This window comes from Pristiophorus japonicus, chromosome 23, assembly GCF_044704955.1.
Source record: "Pristiophorus japonicus isolate sPriJap1 chromosome 23, sPriJap1.hap1, whole genome shotgun sequence".
In the NCBI taxonomy this organism is placed as follows: Eukaryota; Metazoa; Chordata; class Chondrichthyes; family Pristiophoridae; genus Pristiophorus; species Pristiophorus japonicus.
This window is the reverse complement of record NC_091999.1, coordinates 14,864,817-14,883,259: the sequence shown is the minus strand read 5'-3', so window position 1 is coordinate 14,883,259 and position 18,443 is coordinate 14,864,817. Positions and strand designations below refer to the sequence as shown.

Here is an 18,443-nt window from a genome sequence, read left to right as displayed (position 1 = left end):
AACTCAGATTCATGGCCTCATTTTATTTCTCCCTCTGAGCCCCTCAACTTAATCTGGCAGTGTAATGTTGGCGAGTGGTGATTGATTGCCCTGGGAACCAACCGGAAGAGAGGTCAGAGGCCGGAGGGCCCAGGAAGCAGCGTGTTCTGCAACCAATCGCGGTGCTTGAGGGGTGGATCCTGAGTCGGCCTGTCGGGTGAGTCTGTGTGAACCCCTGTTAAACAATTCATCTTTTAAAGTTAAATCGAGATTTCTTTTGTCAACAAAACAGTTTTACATTTGTCAGTATTTTGTTTTCCTGGAGTTCTTATGAGTTTCAGACACTTCAGTGCCAAGTGCACCAGGTGTTTAAAGGTCATTCATTTCCCTCTTTCCATATCGCTGTTAGTTAAAGGGACAGAGATTGATTTCCCCGCATTATGCATCTTTAGTAGTTAAAGTAACATCCTTCCTGTTGGTAGTGAGTCACATTCTGTGCTGGGTGAGATGGCTGGTGGCATCAGCCTTTAAAATACGCATTCTCTTGTTCAAATCTCTCCAGGGTCTCACCCTTCCCTATCTCTGTAACCTCCTCCAGCCCAGCAACCCTCTTTATAGGTTTTTTTCTTTGCAACAGAGGAGGCAGAGGGCAGATCTTAATGAGGTGTATAAAATTATGAGGGGCTTGATAGAGTGCAGAGGAAGGACCTATTTCCTTTCACAGAGGGGTCAACAACCAGCAGAACTTTTTAGCCAGTATGTAGTCAGCCCAACAAGAGAGGGGGAAGTTCTGGACTTAGTATTCGGGACTGAAGCTGGACAGGTGGGAGGGGTATCGATGGGTCAGCATTTTGGTGCTGGTGATCATAATTCAGTTAGATTTAGGGTAGTTATGGAAAAGGACAAAGAGTGACCAGGAATAAAAGTTCTCAAATGGGGAAAAGCCAATTTTACGAAGCTGAGTTGTGATTTAGCCAAAGTGGACTGGAAACAGCTACTGGAAATGGTGAGGGAAATGTTGGTGTCCTTGTACACGAATCACTGAAAGTTAATATGCAGGTACAGCAAGTAATGAAGAAAGCAAATGGTATGTTGGCCTTTATAATAAGAGGATTTGAGGACAAGAGTAAAGATGTCTTACTGCAATTATATAGTGCGCTGGTGAGACTACACCTGGAGTATTGTGTACAGTTTTGGCTGCTAACCTAAGGAAGGATGTACTTGCCGTTGAGGATGGTAACAAAGGTTCACCAAACTGAATTCCTGGGATGGGAGGATTGTCCTATCAGGAGAGATTGCGTAGACTAGGCATGTATCCTCCAGAGTTTAGAAGAATGAGAGGTGATCTCATTGAAACATAGAAAATTGTTACAGGGCTTGACAGTGTAGCTCAGCAGCATCAATCATACGGCCCGCGGGCCGGACACAGCCCCCCCAAGCCCCTTCCTCCGGCGCGCTACGTGTTTTAATTTTTACGACCCCCCATCTTTCGCTTATTGTCCCAAACACAACCTGAATTTGTCGGCCGTCACAGAACAGGAGGAGGATGGCGGAGGCAAGGGGAAGGTCAGTCGGTGTCCAGGGGGAGCAATTCTGGGACAATGAGGGCTCTCACACGGACTGTCAATGGGAGATAAGCTTTGAGTGAGGCAGTGAATAGATAAATACAAGAGAGAGGGGGAGGAGTGTCGCTGGAACTCCAGGTGATTTAACAGATGATGGGGGTTAGTGCAGGGTTATGTAGTGAGGGCGTTGTGTTCCTGCACCCGCCCCGGCCCCAGTGAGGCGCTGATGTTAAATTTCTCAGCCTCATGTTCAAATCCCTCTGGCCCCACCCCTCCCTATCTCTGTAACCTCCTACAGGCCCTAAACCTCCCTATCTCTGTAACCTCCTCCAGCCCCTATACCACACCCTATCTCTAACCTCCAGCCCCTACCACACTTCCTACCTCTGTAATCTCCTCCAGCCACTGCACCACTCCAAAACTCTGTAACCTCTTCCAACCCTACACCCATTCCAATCTCTGTAACCTCCTCTAGCTCCTACACCCTTCCCTATCTCTTTTTGCTCCTCCAGTCAATACACACCTCCCAATCTCTGTAACCTCCTTCAGCCCCTACACCGCTCCCTATCTCTGTACCCCCAGCCCCTACATCCCTGCTTATCTCTGTACCCTTAGCCCCTACACTCCTCCCTATCTCTGTACCCACAGCCCCTACACCCCTCCCGATCTGTGTACCCCCAGCCCCTACACCCCTCCCGATCTGTTACCCCCAGCCCCTACACCCCTCCCTATCTGTGTACCCCCAGCCCCTACACCCTCCCTATCTGTGTATCCCCAGCCCCTGCTCCCCTCGCCCCTGCACCCCTCCCTATCTCTGTACCCGCCTCCAGCCCATACACCCCTCCCTACCGCCCCCTCCCTATCTCTGTAATCTCATGCACCTCGACATGCTCTCTCTCTTGGTAACCTCCTCCAGCCCTAAACCCCTCCCTATCTCTGTAACCTCCGCCAGCCCCTACACCCCTCCCTATCTCTATAAACTCCTCCAGGCCTGAACCCCTCCCAATCTCGAAAACCTCCTCCAACCCTACGCACCTCTCTATCTCTGTAACCTCCTGCAGTTCCTACACCACTCCTTATCTCTGTTATATCATCCAGACCCTACGCCTCTCCCTGTGTCTGTAATCTCCTCCAGCTCGACACCATCCCGATCTCTGTTACATCCTCCAGCCCCTAGACCCATCCCTCCCTCTGTCACCTCCAGCTGTTACACCCCTCCCTATCTCTGTAGCATCCAGCCCTAACACACCTCACTATCTCTGTAACCTCCTCCAGCCCCTACACCCCGACACTCATCCCTATCCATAAGCTCCTCCAGCTCTACACCCTTCCCTATCTCTGTAGCCTCTTTTAGCCCCTACACCCCTCCTGATCTCTGTCCCCCCAGCCCCTACACACCTCCCTATCTCTGTACTCCCAGCCGCGACACCCCTCCCTATCTCTGTACCCCCAGCCCGAACACACCTCCCTATCTCTGTCCCCCCAGCCCCTACACACCTCCCTATCTCTGTACTCCCAGCCGCGACACCCCTCCCTATCTCTGTACCCCCAGCCCCTACACCCCTCCCTATCTCTGTACCCCCAGCCCCTAACCCCTCCCGATCTCTGTCCCCCCAGCCCCGACACCCCTCCCTATATCTGTACCCCTCCCTATCTCTGCACCTGCACCCCTCCACCCCAGCCCCCTGCACCCCTCTACCCCCGCCCCCTGCACCCCTCCGCACCCTGCACCCCTCCACCCCCGCCTCCTGCACCCCTCCACCACCGCCTCCTGCACCCCTGCACACCCGCCCCCTGCACCCCTGCACCCCTGCACCTCTGCACCCACGCCCCCTGCACACCCCCGCCCCCTGCGCCCCTCCGCCCCCGCCCCCTGCGCCCCTCCGCCCCCGCACCCTGCGCCCCTCCGCCCCCGGCCCCTGCGCCCCTCCGGCCCCGCCCCCTGCGCCCCTCCGCCCCCGCCCCCTGCGCCCCTCCGCCCCTGCGCCCCTCCGCCCCAGCCCCCTGCTCCCCTCCGCCCCCGCCCCCTGTTCCCCTCCGCCCCCTCCCCTCTGCTCCCCTCCCACCCCCTCCCCTTTGCTCCCCTCCCACCCTCTCCCCTCTGCTCCACTCCCACCCCCCCCTCCCCTCTGCACCACTCCCACCTCACCCCCCCTCTGCTCCACTCCCACCCCCCCCCTCCCCTCTGCTCCCCTCCCACCCCCTCCCTCTGCTCCCCTCCCACCCCTTCCCCTCTGCTCCCCTCCCACCCCCTCCCCTCTGCTCCCCTCCCACCCCCTCGCCTCTGCTCCCCTCCCACCCCCTCCCCTCTGCTCCCCTCCCACCCCCTCCCCTCTGCTCCCCTCCCACCCCCTCCCCTCTGCTCCCCTCCCACCCCCTCCCCTCTGCTCCCCTCCCACCCCCTCCCCTCTGCTCCCCTCCCACCCCCTCCCCTCTGCTCCCCTCCCACCCCCTCCTCTCTGCTCCCCTCCCACCCCCTCCCCTCTGCTCCCCTCCCACCCCCTCCCCACAGCTCCCCTCCCACCCCCTCCCCACAGCTCCCCTCCCACCCCCTCCCCTCTGCTCCCCTCCCACCCCCTCCCCTCTGCTCCCCTCCCACCCCCTCCCCTCTGCTCCCCTCCCATCCCCTCCCCTCTGCTCCCCTCCCACCCCCTCCCCTCTGCTCCCCACCCACCCCCTCCCCTCTGCTCCCCACCCAACCCCTCCACTCTGTTCCCCACCCACCCTCTCCCCTCTGCTCCCCACCCACCATCCCGATCTCTGTTACATCCTCCAGCCCCTAGACCCATCCCTCCCTCTGTCAACTCCAGCCCCTACAGCCTTCCCTATCTCTGTACCCCCAGCCCCTAACCCCTCCCGATCTCTGTCCCCACAGCCCCTACACACCTCCCTATCTCTGTCCCCCCAGCCCCAACACCCCTCCCGATCTCTGTCCCACCAGCCCCGACACCCATCCCTATATCTGTACCCCTCCCTATCTCTGCACCTGCACCCCTCCATCCCCACCCCCTGCACCCCTCCACCCCCGCCCCCTGCACCCCTCCACCCCCGCCCCCTGCACCCCTCCACCCCCGCCCCCTGCACCCCTCCACCCCCGCCCCCTGCACACCTCCACCCCCGCCCCCTGCACCCCTCCACCCCCGCCCCCTGCACCCCTCCACCCCCGCCCCCTGCACCCCTCCACCCCCGCCTCCTGCACCCCTCCACCCCCGCCCCCTGCACCCCTCCACCCCCGCCCCCTGCACCCCTCCACCCCCGCCCCCTGCACCCCTCCCTATCTCTGTCCCCGCCTCCAGCCCATACACCCCTCCCTACCGCCCCCTCCCTATCTCTGTAATCTCATGCACCTCGACATGCTCTCTCTCTTGGTAACCTCCTCCAGCCCTAAACCCCTCCCTATCTCTGTAACCTCCGCCAGCCCCTACACCCCTCCCTATCTCTATAAACTCCTCCAGGCCTGAACCCCTCCCAATCTCGAAAACCTCCTCCAACCCTACGCACCTCTCTATCTCTGTAACCTCCTGCAGTTCCTACACCACTCCTTATCTCTGTTATATCATCCAGACCCTACGCCTCTCCCTGTGTCTGTAATCTCCTCCAGCTCGACACCATCCCGATCTCTGTTACATCCTCCAGCCCCTAGACCCATCCCTCCCTCTGTCACCTCCAGCTGTTACACCCCTCCCTATCTATGTAGCATCCAGCCCCAACACACCTCACTATCTCTGTAACCTCCTCCAGCCCCTACACCCCGACACTCATCCCTATCCATAAGCTCCTCTACACCCTTCCCTATCTCTGTAGCCTCTTTTAGCCCCGACACCCCTCCTGATCTCTGTCCCCCCAGCCCCTACACACCTCCCTATCTCTGTACTCCCAGCCGCGACACCCCTCCCTATCTCTGTACCCCCAGCCCGAACACACCTCCCTATCTCTGTCCCCCCAGCCCCTACACACCTCCCTATCTCTGTACTCCCAGCCGCGACACCCCTCCCTATCTCTGTACCCCCAGCCCCTAACCCCTCCCGATCTCTGTCCCCCCAGCCCCGACACCCCTCCCTATATCTGTACCCCTCCCTATCTCTGCACCTGCACCCCTCCACCCCAGCCCCCTGCACCCCTCTACCCCCGTCCCCTGCACCCCTCCACCCCCGCCTCCTGCACCCCTCCACCCCCGCCTCCTGCACCCCTCCACCACCGCCTCCTGCACCCCTGCACACCCGCCCCCTGCACCCCTGCACCTCTGCACCCCCGCCCCCTGCACGCCCCAGCCCCCTGCGCCCCACCGCCCCTGCGCCCCTCCGCCCCCGCACCCTGCGCCCCTCCGCCCCCGGCCCCTGCGCCCCTCTGGCCCTGCGCCCCTCCGCCCCCGCCCCCTGCGCCACTCCGCCCCCGCCCCTCCGCCCCAGCCCCCTGCTCCCCTCCGCCCCCGCCCCCTGTTCCCCTCCGCCCCCTCCCCTCTGCTCCCCTCCCACCCCCTCCCCTTTGCTCCCCTCCCACCCTCTCCCCTCTGCTCCACTCCCACCCCCCCCTCCCCTCTGCACCACTCCCACCTCACCCCCCCTCTGCTCCACTCCCACCCCCCCTCCCCTCTGCTCCCCTCCCACCCCCTCCCCTCTGCTCCCCTCCCACCCCCTCCCCTCTGCTCCCCTCCCACCCCCTCCCCTCTGCTCCCTTCCCACCCCCTCCCCTCTGCTCCCCTCCCACCCCCTCCCCTCTGCTCCCCTCCCACCCCCTCCCCTCTGCTCCCCTCCCACCCCCTCCCCTCTGCTCCCCTCCCACCCGCTCGCCTCTGCTCCCCTCCCACCCCCTCCCCTCTGCTCCCCTCCCACCCCCTCCCCTCTGCTCCCCTCCCACCCCCTCCCCTCTGCTCCCCTCCCACCCCCTCCCCTCTGCTCCCCTCCCACCCCCTCCCCTCCCACCCCCTCCCCTCTGCTCCCCTCCCACCCCCTCCCCTCTGCTCCCCTCCCACCCCCTCCCCTCTGCTCCCCTCCCACCCCCTCCCCACAGCTCCCCTCCCACCCCCTCCCCACAGCTCCCCTCCCACCCCCTCCCCACAGCTCCCCTCCCACCCCCTCCCCTCTGCTCCCCTCCCACCCCTCCCCTCTGCTCCCCTCCCACCCCCTCCCCTCTGCTCCCCTCCCACCCCCTCCCCTCTGCTCCCCACCCACCCCCTCCCCTCTGCTCCCCACCCAACCCCTCCACTCTGCTCCCCACCCACCCTCTCCCCTCTGCTCCCCACCCACCATCCCGATCTCTGTTACATCCTCCAGCCCCGAGACCCATCCCTCCCTCTGTCAACTCCAGCCCCTACAGCCTTCCCTATCTCTGTACCCCCAGCCCCTAACCCCTCCCGATCTCTGTCCCCACAGCCCCTACACACCTCCCTATCTCTGTCCCCCCAGCCCCAACACCCCTCCCGATCTCTGTCCCACCAGCCCCGACACCCATCCCTATATGTGTACCCCCAGCCCCTACACCCTACCTATCTGTGTATCCCCAGCCCCTGCTCCCCTCCACTCATCCCTATCCATAAGTTCCTCCAGCCCTACACCCTTCCCTATCTCTGTAGCCTCTTTTAGCCCCTACACCCCTCCTGATCTCTGTCCCCCCAGCCCCGACACCCCTCCCGATCTCTGTCCCACCAGCCCCGACACCCCTCCCTATATCTGTACCACTCCCTATCTCTGCACCCCTCCGCCCCCGCCCCCTGCACCCCTCCGCCCCTGCACCCCTCCACCCCCGCCCCCTGCACCCCTCCGCCCCCTCCGCCCCCGCCCCCTGCACCACTCCGCCCCCGCCCCCTGCACCCCTCCGCCCCGCCCCCTGCACCCCTCCGCCCCCGGCCCCTGCACCCCTCCGCCCCCGGCCCCTGCACCCCTCCGCCCCCGCCCCCTGCACCCCTCCGCCCCGCCCCCTGCACCCCTCCGCCCCCGCCCCCTGCACCCCTCCGCCCCCTGCACCCCTCCGCCCCCGCCCCCTGCAACCCTCCGCCCCCGCCCCCTGCACCCCTCCGCCCCCGCGCCCTGCACCCCTCCGCCCCCGCGCCCCTCCGCCCCCGACCCCGCACCCCTCCGCCCCCGCCCCCTGCACCCCTCCGCCCCCGCCCCCTGCACCCCTCCGCCCCCGCCCCCTGCACCCCTCCGCCCCCGCCCCCTGCACCCCTCCGCCCCCGCCCCCTGCACCCCTCCGCCCCCGCCCCCTGCACCCCTCCGCCCCCGCCCCCTGCACCCCTCCGCCCCCGCCCCCTGCACCCCTCCGCCCCCGCCCCCTGCACCCCTCCGCCCCCGCCCCCTGCACCCCTCCGCCCCCGCCCCCTGCACCCCTCCGCCCCCGCCCCCTGCACCCCTCCGCCCCCGCCCACTGCACCCCTCCACCCCCGCCCACTGCACCCCTCCTCCCCCGCCCCCTGCACCCCTCCACCCACTCCCCTCTGCTCCCCTCCCACCCCCACCCCTCTGCTCCCCTCCCACCCCCTCCCCTCTGCTCCCCTCCCACCCCCTCCCCTCTGCTCCCCTCCCACCCCCTCCCCTCTGCTCCCCTCCCACCCCCTCCCCTCTGCTCCCCTCCCACCCCCTCCCCTCTGCTCCCCTCCCACCCCCTCCCCTCTGCTCCCCTCCCACCCCCTCCCCTCTGCTCCCCACCCACCATCCCGATCTCTGTTACATCCTCCAGCCCCTCGACCCATCCCTCCCTCTGTCACCTCCAGCTCTTACACCCCTCCCTATCTCTGTAGCATCCAGCCCCTACACACCTCACTATCTCTGTAACCTCCTCCAGCCCCTACACCCCTACACTCATCCCTATCCATAAGTTCCTCCAGCACTACACCCTTCCCTATCTCTGTAGCCTCTTTTAGCCCCTACACCCCTCCTGATCTCTGTCCCCCCAGCCCCTACACACCTCCCTATCTCTGTACTCCCAGCCGCGACACCCCTCCCTATCTCTGTACGCCCAGCCCCAACACACCTCCCTATCTCTGTCCCCCCAGCCCCGACACACCTCCCTATCTCTGTCCCCCCAGCCCCGACACCCCTCCCGATCTCTGTCCCACCAGCCCCGACACCCCTCCCTATATCTGTACCACTCCCTATCTCTGCAACCCCCCGCCCCCTGCACCCCTCCGCCCCTGCACCCCTCCGCCCCTGCACCCCTCCGCCCCCGCCCCCTGCACCCCTCCGCCCCCGCCCCCTGCATCCTCCGCCCCCGCCCCCTGCACCCCTCCGCCCCCGCCCCCTGCACCCCTCCGCCCCCGCCCCCTGCACCCCTCTGCCTCCGCCCCCTGCACCCCTCCACCCCCGCCTCCTGCACCCCTCCGCCCCCGCCCCCTGCACCCCTCCGCCCCCGCCCCCTGCACCCCTCCTCCCCCGTCCCCTGCACCCCTCCACCCCCGCCCCCTGCACCCCTCCGCCCCCGCCCCCTGCACCCCTCCGCCCCCGCCCCCTGCACCCCTCCGCCCCTGCACCCCTCCGCCCCCGCCCCCCTCCCCCTGCAACCCTCCGCCCCCGCCCCCCGCCCCCTGCACCCCTGCACACCCGCCCCCTGCACCCCTGCACCCCTGCCCCCCTCCGCCCCCGCACCCTGCGCCCCTCCGGCCCCGCCCCCTGCGCCTCTCCCCCCTGCGCCCCTCCGCTCCTGCGCCCCTCCGCCCCCTCGCCTCTGCGCCCCTCCGCCCCCTCCCCTCTGCTCCCCTCCCACCCCCTCCCCTTTGCTCCCCTCCCACGCTCTCCCCTCTGCTCCACTCCCACCCACCCCTCCCCTCTGCACCACTCCCATCCCACCCCCCCTCTGCTCCACTCCCACCCCCCCCTCCCCTCTGCTCCACTCCCACCCCCTCACCTCTGCTCCCCTCCCACCCGCTCCCCTCCCACCCCCTCCCCTCTGCTCCCCTCCCACCCCCTCCCCTCTGCTCCCCTCCCACCCCCTCCCCTCTGCTCCCCTCCCACCCCCTCCCCTCTGCTCCCCACCCACCCCCTCCCCTCTGCTCCACACCCACCATCCCGATCTCTGTTACATCCTCCAGCCCCTCGACCCATCCCTCCCTCTGTCACCTCCAGCTCTTACACCCCTCCCTATCTCTGTAGCATCCAGCCCCGACACACCTCACTATCTCTGTAACCTCCTCCATCCCCTACACCCCTACACTCATCCCTATCCATAAGTTCCTCCAGCCCTACACCCTTCCCTATCTCTGAAGCCTCTTTTAGCCCCTACACCCCTCCTGATCTCTGTCCCCCCAGCCCCTACACACCTCCCGACTCTGTACTCCCAGCCGCGACACCCCTCCCTATCTCTGTACCCCCAGCCCTAACACACCTCCCTATCTCTGTCTCCCCAGCCCCTACACACCTCCCTATCTCTGTCCCCCCAGCCCCGACACCCCTCCCGATCTCTGTCCCACCAGCCCCGACACCCCTCCCTATATCTGTACCACTCCCTATCTCTGCACCCCTCCGCCCCCGCCCCCTGCACCCCTCCGCCCCTGCACCCCTCCGCCCCCTGCACCCCTCTGCACCCCTCCGCCCCCCGCCCCCTGCACCCCTCCGCCCCCGCCCCCTGAACCCCTCCGCCCCCGCCCCCTGCACCCCTCCGCCCCCGGCCCCTGCACCCCTCCGCCCCCGGCCCCTGCACCCCTCCGCCCCCGGCCCCTGCACCCCTCCGCCCCCGGCCCCTGCACCCCCCGGCCCCTGCACCCCTCCGCCCCCGGCCCCTGCACCCCTCCGCCCCCGGCCCCTGCACCCCTCCGCCCCCGGCCCCTGCACCCCTCCGCCCCCGGCCCCTGCACCCCCCGGCCCCTGCACCCCTCCGCCCCCGGCCCCTGCACCCCTCCGCCCCCGGCCCCTGCACCCCTCCGCCCCCGGCCCCTGCACCCCTCCGCCCCCGCCCCCTGCACCCCTCCGCCCCTGCACCCCTCCGCCCCCTGCACCCCTCTGCACCCCTCCGCCCCCCGCCCCCTGCACCCCTCCGCCCCCGCCCCCTGAACCCCTCCGCCCCCGCCCCCTGAACCCCTCCGCCCCCGCCCCCTGCACCCCTCCGCCCCCGGCCCCTGCACCCCTCCGCCCCCGGCCCCTGCACCCCTCCGCCCCCGGCCCCTGCACCCCTCCGCCCCCGGCCCCTGCACCCCCCGGCCCCTGCACCCCTCCGCCCCCGGCCCCTGCACCCCTCCGCCCCCGGCCCCTGCACCCCTCCGCCCCCGGCCCCTGCACCCCTCCGCCCCCGGCCCCTGCACCCCTCCGCCCCCGGCCCCTGCACCCCTCCGCCCCCGGCCCCTGCACCCCTCCGCCCCCGGCCCCTGCACCCCTCCGCCCCCGGCCCCTGCACCCCTCCGCCCCCGGCCCCTGCACCCCTCCGCCCCCGGCCCCTGCACCCCTCCGCCCCCGGCCCCTGCACCCCTCCGCCCCCGGCCCCTGCACCCCTCCGCCCCCGGCCCCTGCACCCCTCCGCCCCCGGCCCCTGCACCCCTCCGCCCCCGGCCCCTGCACCCCTCCGCCCCCGGCCCCTGCACCCCTCCGCCCCCGGCCCCTGCACCCCTCCGCCCCCGGCCCCTGCACCCCTCCGCCCCCGGCCCCTGCACCCCTCCGCCCCCGGCCCCTGCACCCCTCCGCCCCCGGCCCCTGCACCCCTCCGCCCCCGGCCCCTGCACCCCTCCGCCCCCGGCCCCTGCACCCCTCCGGCCCCTGCACCCCTCCGCCCCCGGCCCCTGCACCCCTCCGCCCCCGGCCCCTGCACCCCTCCGCCCCCGGCCCCTGCACCCCTCCGCCCCCGGCCCCTGCACCCCTCCGCCCCCGGCCCCTGCACCCCTCCGCCCCCGGCCCCTGCACCCCTCCGCCCCCGGCCCCTGCACCCCTCCGCCCCCGGCCCCTGCACCCCTCCGCCCCCGGCCCCTGCACCCCTCCGCCCCCGGCCCCTGCACCCCTCCGCCCCCGGCCCCTGCACCCCTCCGCCCCCGGCCCCTGCACCCCTCCGCCCCCGGCCCCTGCACCCCTCCGCCCCCGGCCCCTGCACCCCTCCGCCCCCGGCCCCTGCACCCCTCCGCCCCCGGCCCCTGCACCCCTCCGCCCCCGGCCCCTGCACCCCTCCGCCCCCGGCCCCTGCACCCCTCCGCCCCCGGCCCCTGCACCCCTCCGCCCCCGGCCCCTGCACCCCTCCGCCCCCGGCCCCTGCACCCCTCCGCCCCCGGCCCCTGCACCCCTCCGCCCCCGGCCCCTGCACCCCTCCGCCCCCGGCCCCTGCACCCCTCCGCCCCCGGCCCCTGCACCCCTCCGCCCCCGGCCCCTGCACCCCTCCGCCCCCGGCCCCTGCACCCCTCCGCCCCCGGCCCCTGCACCCCTCCGCCCCCGGCCCCTGCACCCCTCCGCCCCCGGCCCCTGCACCCCTCCGCCCCCGGCCCCTGCACCCCTCAGCCCCCGGCCCCTGCACCCCTCAGCCCCCGGCCCCTGCACCCCTCCGCCCCCGGCCCCTGCACCCCTCCGCCCCCGCCCCCTGCACCCCTCCGCCACCGCCCCCTGCACCCCTCCGCCCCCGCCCCCTGCACCCCTCCGCCCCCGCCCCCTGCACCCCTCCGCCCCCGCCCCCTGCACCCCTCCGCCCCCGCCCCCTGCACCCCTCCGCCCCCGCCCCCTGCACCCCTCCGCCCCCGCCCCCTGCAACCCTCCGCCCCCGCCCCCTGCACCCCTCCGCCCCCGCCCCCTGCACCCCTCCGCCCCCGCCCCCTGCACCCCTCCGCCCCCGCCCCCTGCACCCCTCCGCCCCCGCCCCCTGCACACCTCCGCCCCGCCCCCTGCACCCCTCCGCCCCCGCCCCCTGCACCCCTCCGCCCCCTGCACCCCCCCGCCCCCTGCACCCCCCCGCCCCCTGCACCCCTCCGCCCCCTGCACCCCTCCGCCCCCTGCACCCCTCCGCCCCCTGCACCCCTCCGCCCCTGCACCCCTCCGCCCCTGCACCCCTCCCCCCCGCCCCCTGCACCCCTCCGCCCCCGCCCCCTGCACCCCTCCGCACCCTGCACCCCTCCACCCACGCCTCCTGCACCCCTCCACCACCGCCTCCTGCACCCCTGCACACCCGCCCCCTGCACCCCCGCCCCCTGCACCCCTGCACCCCCGCCCCCTGCATGCCCCAGCCCCCTGCACCCCTGCGCCCCTCCGCCCCCGCCCCCTGCGCCCCTCCGCCACCGCACCCTGCGCCCCCCCGGCCCCTGCGCCCCTCCGGCCCCGCCCCCTGCGCCCCGCCCCCTGCGCCCCTCCGCCCCCGCCCCCTGTTCCCCTCCGCCCACTCCCCTCTGCTCCCCTCCCACCCCCTCCCCTTTGCTCCCCTCCCACCCCCTCCCCTCTGCTCCACTCCCACCCCCACCTCCCCTCTGCACCACTCCCACCCCACCCCCCCTCTGCTCCACTCCCACCCCCCCCTCCCCTCTGCTCCACTCCCAACCCCCCTCCCCTCTGCTCCCCTCCCACCCGCTCCCCTCCCACCCCCTCCCCTCTGCTCCCCTCCCACCCCCTCCCCTCTGCTCCCCTCCCAACCCCTCCCCTCTGCTCCCCTCCCACCCCCTCCCCTCTGCTCCCCTCCCACCCCCTCTCCTCTGCTCCCCTCCCACCCCCTCCCCTCTGCTCCCCTCCCACCCCCTCCCCTCTGCTCCCCGCCCACCCCCTCCCCTCTGCTCCCCTCCCACCCCCTCCCCTCTGCTCCCCTCCCACCCCCTCCCCTCTGCTCCCCTCCCACCCCCTCCCCTCTGCTCCCCTCCCACCCCCTCCCCTCTGCTCCCCTCCCACCCCCTCCCCTCTGCTCCCCACCCACCCCCTCCCCTCTGCTCCCCTCCCACCCCCTCCCCTCTGCTCCCCACCCACCCCCTCCCCTCTGCTCCCCACCCACCCCCTCCCCTCTGCTTCCCACCCAACCCCTCCACTCTGCTCCCCACCCACCCCCTCCCCTCTGCTCCCCACCCACCATCCCGATCTCTGTTACATCCTCCAGCCCCTAGACCCATCCCTCCCTCTGTCACCTCCAGCCCCTACAGCCCTCCCTATCTCTGTACCCCCAGCCCCTAACCCCTCCCGATCTCTGTCCCCACAGCCCCTACACACCTCCCTATCTCTGTCCCCCCAGCCCCAACACCCCTCCCGATCTCTGTCCCACCAGCCCCGACACCCATCCCTATATCTGTACCCCTCCCTATCTCTGCACCTGCACCCCTCCATCCCCACCCACTGCACAGCCACCCCTGCCACCCGCACCCCTCCACCCCCGCCCCCTGCACCCCTCCACCCCCGCCCCCTGCACCCCTCCACCCCCGCCCCCTGCACGCCTCCACCCCCGCCCCCTGCACGCCTCCACCCCCGCCCCCTGCACCCCTCCACCCCCGCCCCCTGCACCCCTCCACCCCCGCCCCCTGCACCCCTCCACCCCCGCCCCCTGCACCCCTCCATCCCCACCCACTGCACACCGCCACCCCTGCCACCCGCACACCTCCACCCCCGCCCCCTGCACCCCTCCACCCCCACCCCTCCACCCCCGCCCCCTGCACCCCTCCACCCCCACCCCTCCACCCCCGCCCCCTGCACCCCTCCACCCCCGCCCCCTGCACGCCTCCACCCCCGCCCCCTGCACGCCTCCACCCCCGCCCCCTGCACGCCTCCACCCCCGCCCCCTGCACCCCTCCACCCCCGCCCCCTGCACCCCTCCACCCCCGCCCCCTGCACCCCTCCACCCCCGCCCCCTGCACCCCTCCACCCCCGCCCCCTGCACCCCTCCACCCCCGCCCCCTGCACCCCTCCACCCCCGCCCCCTGCACCCCTCCACCCCCGCCCCCTGCACCCCTCCACCCCCGCCCCCTGCACCCCTCCACCCCCGCCCCCTGCACCCCTCCACCCCCGCCCCCTGCACCCCTCCACCCCCGCCCCCTGCACCCCTCCACCCCCGCCCCCTGCACCCCTCCACCCCCGCCCCCTGCACCCCTCCACCCCCGCCCCCTGCACCCCTCCACCCCCGCCCCCTGCACCTCTCCGCCCCCGCCCCCTGCACCCCTCCGCCCCCGCCCCCTGCACCCCTCCGCCCCCGCCCCCTGCACCCCTCCGCCCCCGCCCCCTGCACCCCTCCGCCCCCGCCCCCTGCACCCCTCCGCCCCCGCCCCCTGCACCCCTCCGCCCCCGCCCCCTGCACCCCTCCGCCCCCGCCCCCTGCACCCCTCCGCCCCCGCCCCCTGCACCCCTCCGCCCCCGCCCCCTGCACCCCTCCGCCCCCGCCCCCTGCACCCCTCCGCCCCCGCCCCCTGCACCCCTCCGCCCCCGCCCCCTGCACCCCTCCGCCCCCGCCCCCTGCACACCTCCGCCCCGCCCCCTGCACCCCTCCGCCCCCGCCCCCTGCACCCCTCCACCCCCCCGCCCCCTGCACCCCCCCGCCCCTGCAACCCTCCGCCCCCTGCACCCCTCCGCCCCCTGCACCCCTCCGCCCCCTGCACCCCTCCGCCCCTGCACCCCTCCGCCCCTGCACCCCTCCCCCCCGCCCCCTGCACCCCTCCGCCCCCGCCCCCTGCACCCATCCGCACCCTGCACCCCTCCACCCCCGCCTCCTGCACCCCTCCACCACCGCCTCCTGCACCCCTGCACACCCGCCCCCTGCACCCCTGCACCCCCGCCCCCTGCATGCCCCAGCCCCCTGCACCCCTGCGCCCCTCCGCCCCCGCCCCCTGCGCCCCTCCGCCCCCGCACCCTGCGCCCCCCCGGCCCCTGCGCCCCTCCGGCCCCGCCCCCTGCGCCCCGCCCCCTGCGCCCCTCCGCCCCCGCCCCCTGCTCCCCTCCGCCCCCGCCCCCTGTTCCCCTCCGCCCACTCCCCTCTGCTCCCCTCCCACCCCCTCCCCTTTGCTCCCCTCCCACCCCCTCCCCTCTGCTCCACTCCCACCCCCCCCTCCCCTCTGCACCACTCCCACCCCACCCCCCCTCTGCTCCACTCCCACCCCCCCCTCCCCTCTGCTCCACTCCCAACCCCCCTCCCCTCTGCTCCCCTCCCACCCGCTCCCCTCCCACCCCCTCCCCTCTGCTCCCCTCCCACCCCCTCCCCTCTGCTCCCCTCCCAACCCCTCCCCTCTGCTCCCCTCCCACCCCCTCCCCTCTGCTCCCCTCCCACCCCCTCTCCTCTGCTCCCCTCCCACCCCCTCCCCTCTGCTCCCCTCCCACCCCCTCCCCTCTGCTCCCCTCCCACCCCCTCCCCTCTGCTCCCCTCCCACCCCCTCCCCTCTGCTCCCCTCCCACCCCCTCCCCTCCGCTCCCCTCCCACCCCCTCCCCTCCGCTCCCCTCCCACCCCCTCCCCTCCGCTCCCCTCCCACCCCCTCCCCTCCGCTCCCCTCCCACCCCCTCCCCTCCGCTCCCCTCCCACCCCCTCCCCTCCGCTCCCCTCCCACCCCCTCCCCTCCGCTCCCCTCCCACCCCCTCCCCTCCGCTCCCCTCCCACCCCCTCCCCTCCGCTCCCCTCCCACCCCCTCCCCTCTGCTCCCCTCCCACCCCCTCCCCTCTGCTCCCCTCCCACCCCCTCCCCTCTGCTCCCCTCCCACCCCCTCCCCTCTGCTCCCCTACCACCCCCTCCCCTCTGCTCCCCTCCCACCCCCTCCCCTCTGCTCCCCTCCCACCCCCTCCCCTCTGCTCCCCACCCACCCACTCCCCTCTGCTCCCCACCCACCCCCTCCCCTCTGCTTCCCACCCAACCCCTCCACTCTGCTCCCCACCCACCCCCTCCCCTCTGCTCCCCACCCACCATCCCGATCTCTGTTACATCCTCCAGCCCCTAGACCCATCCCTCCCTCTGTCACCTCCAGCCCCTACAGCCCTCCCTATCTCTGTACCCCCAGCCCCTAACCCCTCCCGATCTCTGTCCCCACAGCCCCTACACACCTCCCTATCTCTGTCCCCCCAGCCCCAACACCCCTCCCGATCTCTGTCCCACCAGCCCCGACACCCATCCCTATATCTGTACCCCTCCCTATCTCTGCACCTGCACCCCTCCATCCCCACCCACTGCACAGCCACCCCTGCCACCCGCACCCCTCCACCCCCGCCCCCTGCACCCCTCCACCCCCGCCCCCTGCACCCCTCCACCCCCGCCCCCTGCACGCCTCCACCCCCGCCCCCTGCACGCCTCCACCCCCGCCCCCTGCACCCCTCCACCCCCGCCCCCTGCACCCCTCCACCCCCGCCCCCTGCACCCCTCCATCCCCACCCACTGCACACCGCCACCCCTGCCACCCGCACACCTCCACCCCCGCCCCCTGCACCCCTCCACCCCCACCCCTCCACCCCCGCCCCCTGCACCCCTCCACCCCCGCCCCCTGCACGCCTCCACCCCCGCCCCCTGCACGCCTCCACCCCCGCCCCCTGCACGCCTCCACCCCCGCCCCCTGCACGCCTCCACCCCCGCCCCCTGCACGCCTCCACCCCCGCCCCCTGCACCCCTCCACCCCCGCCCCCTGCACCCCTCCACCCCCGCCCCCTGCACCCCTCCACCCCCGCCCCCTGCACCCCTCCACCCCCGCCCCCTGCACCCCTCCACCCCCGCCCCCTGCACCCCTCCACCCCCGCCCCCTGCACCCCTCCACCCCCGCCCCCTGCACCCCTCCACCCCCGCCCCCTGCACCCCTCCACCCCCGCCCCCTGCACCCCTCCACCCCCGCCCCCTGCACCCCTCCACCCCCGCCCCCTGCACCCCTCCACCCCCGCCCCCTGCACCCCTCCACCCCCGCCCCCTGCACCCCTCCACCCCCGCCCCTGCACCCCTCCACCCCCGCCCCTGCACCCCTCCACCCCCGCCCCTGCACCCCTCCACCCCCGCCCCCTGCACCCCTCCACCCCCGCCCCCTGCACCCCTCCACCCCCGCCCCCTGCACCCCTCCACCCCCGCCCCCTGCACCCCTCCACCCCCGCCCCCTGCACCCCTCCACCCCCGCCCCCTGCACCCCTCCACCCCCGCCCCCTGCACGCCTCCACCCCCGCCCCCTGCACCCCTCCACCCCCGCCCCCTGCACCCCTCCACCCCCGCCCCCTGCACGCCTCCACCCCCGCCCCCTGCACCCCTCCACCCCCGCCCCCTGCACCCCTCCACCCCCGGCCCCTGCACGCCCCAGCCCCCTGCACCCCTGCGCCCCTCCGCCCCCGCACCCTGCGCCCCTCCGCCCCCGCACCCTGCGCCCCTCCGGCCCCGCCCCCTGCGCCCCTCCGCCCCCGCCCCCTCCGCCCCCGCCCCCGGCTCCCCTCCGCCCCCTCCCCTCCGCCCCCTCCCCTCTGCTCCCCTCCCATCCCCTCCCCTTTGCTCCCCTCCCACCCTCTCCCCTCTGCTCCACTCCCACCCACCCCTCCCCTCTGCACCACTCCCACCCCACCCCCCTCTGCTCCACTCCCCACTCCCACCCCCCCCCTCCCCTCTGCTCCCCTCCCCTCTGCTCCCCTCCCCTCTGCTCCCCTCCCACCCGCTCCCCTCCCACCCCCTCCCTTCTGCTCCCCTCCCACCCCCTCCCCTCTGCTCCCCTCCCACCCCCTCCCCTCTGCTCCCCTCCCACCCCCTCCCCTCTGCTCCCCTCCCACCCCCTCCCCTCTGCTCCCCTCCCACCCCCTCCCCTCTGCTCCCCTCCCACCCCCTCCCCTCTGCTCCCCTCCCACCCCCTCCCCTCTGCTCCCCTCCCACCCCCTCCCCTCTGCTCCCTCCTCCCACCCCCTCCCCTCTGCTCCCCTCCCACCCCCTCCCCTCTGCTCCCCTCCCACCCCCTCCCACCCCCTCCCACCCCCTCCCACCCCCTCCCACCCCCTCCCACCCCCTCCCACCCCCTCCCACCCCCTCCCACCCCCTCCCACCCCCTCCCACCCCCTCCCACCCCCTCCCACCCCCTCCCGCTCCCCTCCCACCCCCTCCCCTCTGCTCCC

General features: G+C 72.5%; 2 protein-coding genes across 2 annotated transcripts in view; both read left to right on the top strand.

Annotated features, from left to right (window-relative positions):
• LOC139235401 (zinc finger protein 229-like) overlaps positions 1-18,443 on the top strand; it is a 133,449-nt gene that overhangs the window by 41,460 nt on the left and 73,546 nt on the right. The window lies entirely within an intron of this gene.
• The window catches only part of LOC139235632 (zinc finger protein 239-like), a 786,713-nt gene continuing 768,405 nt past the window's right edge, over positions 136-18,443 (top strand). Inside the window, exon 1 of the mRNA XM_070866685.1 lies at positions 136-196. The gene's annotated coding sequence lies outside the window, so the exon portion shown is untranslated. The remainder of the gene's footprint in view (positions 197-18,443) is intronic.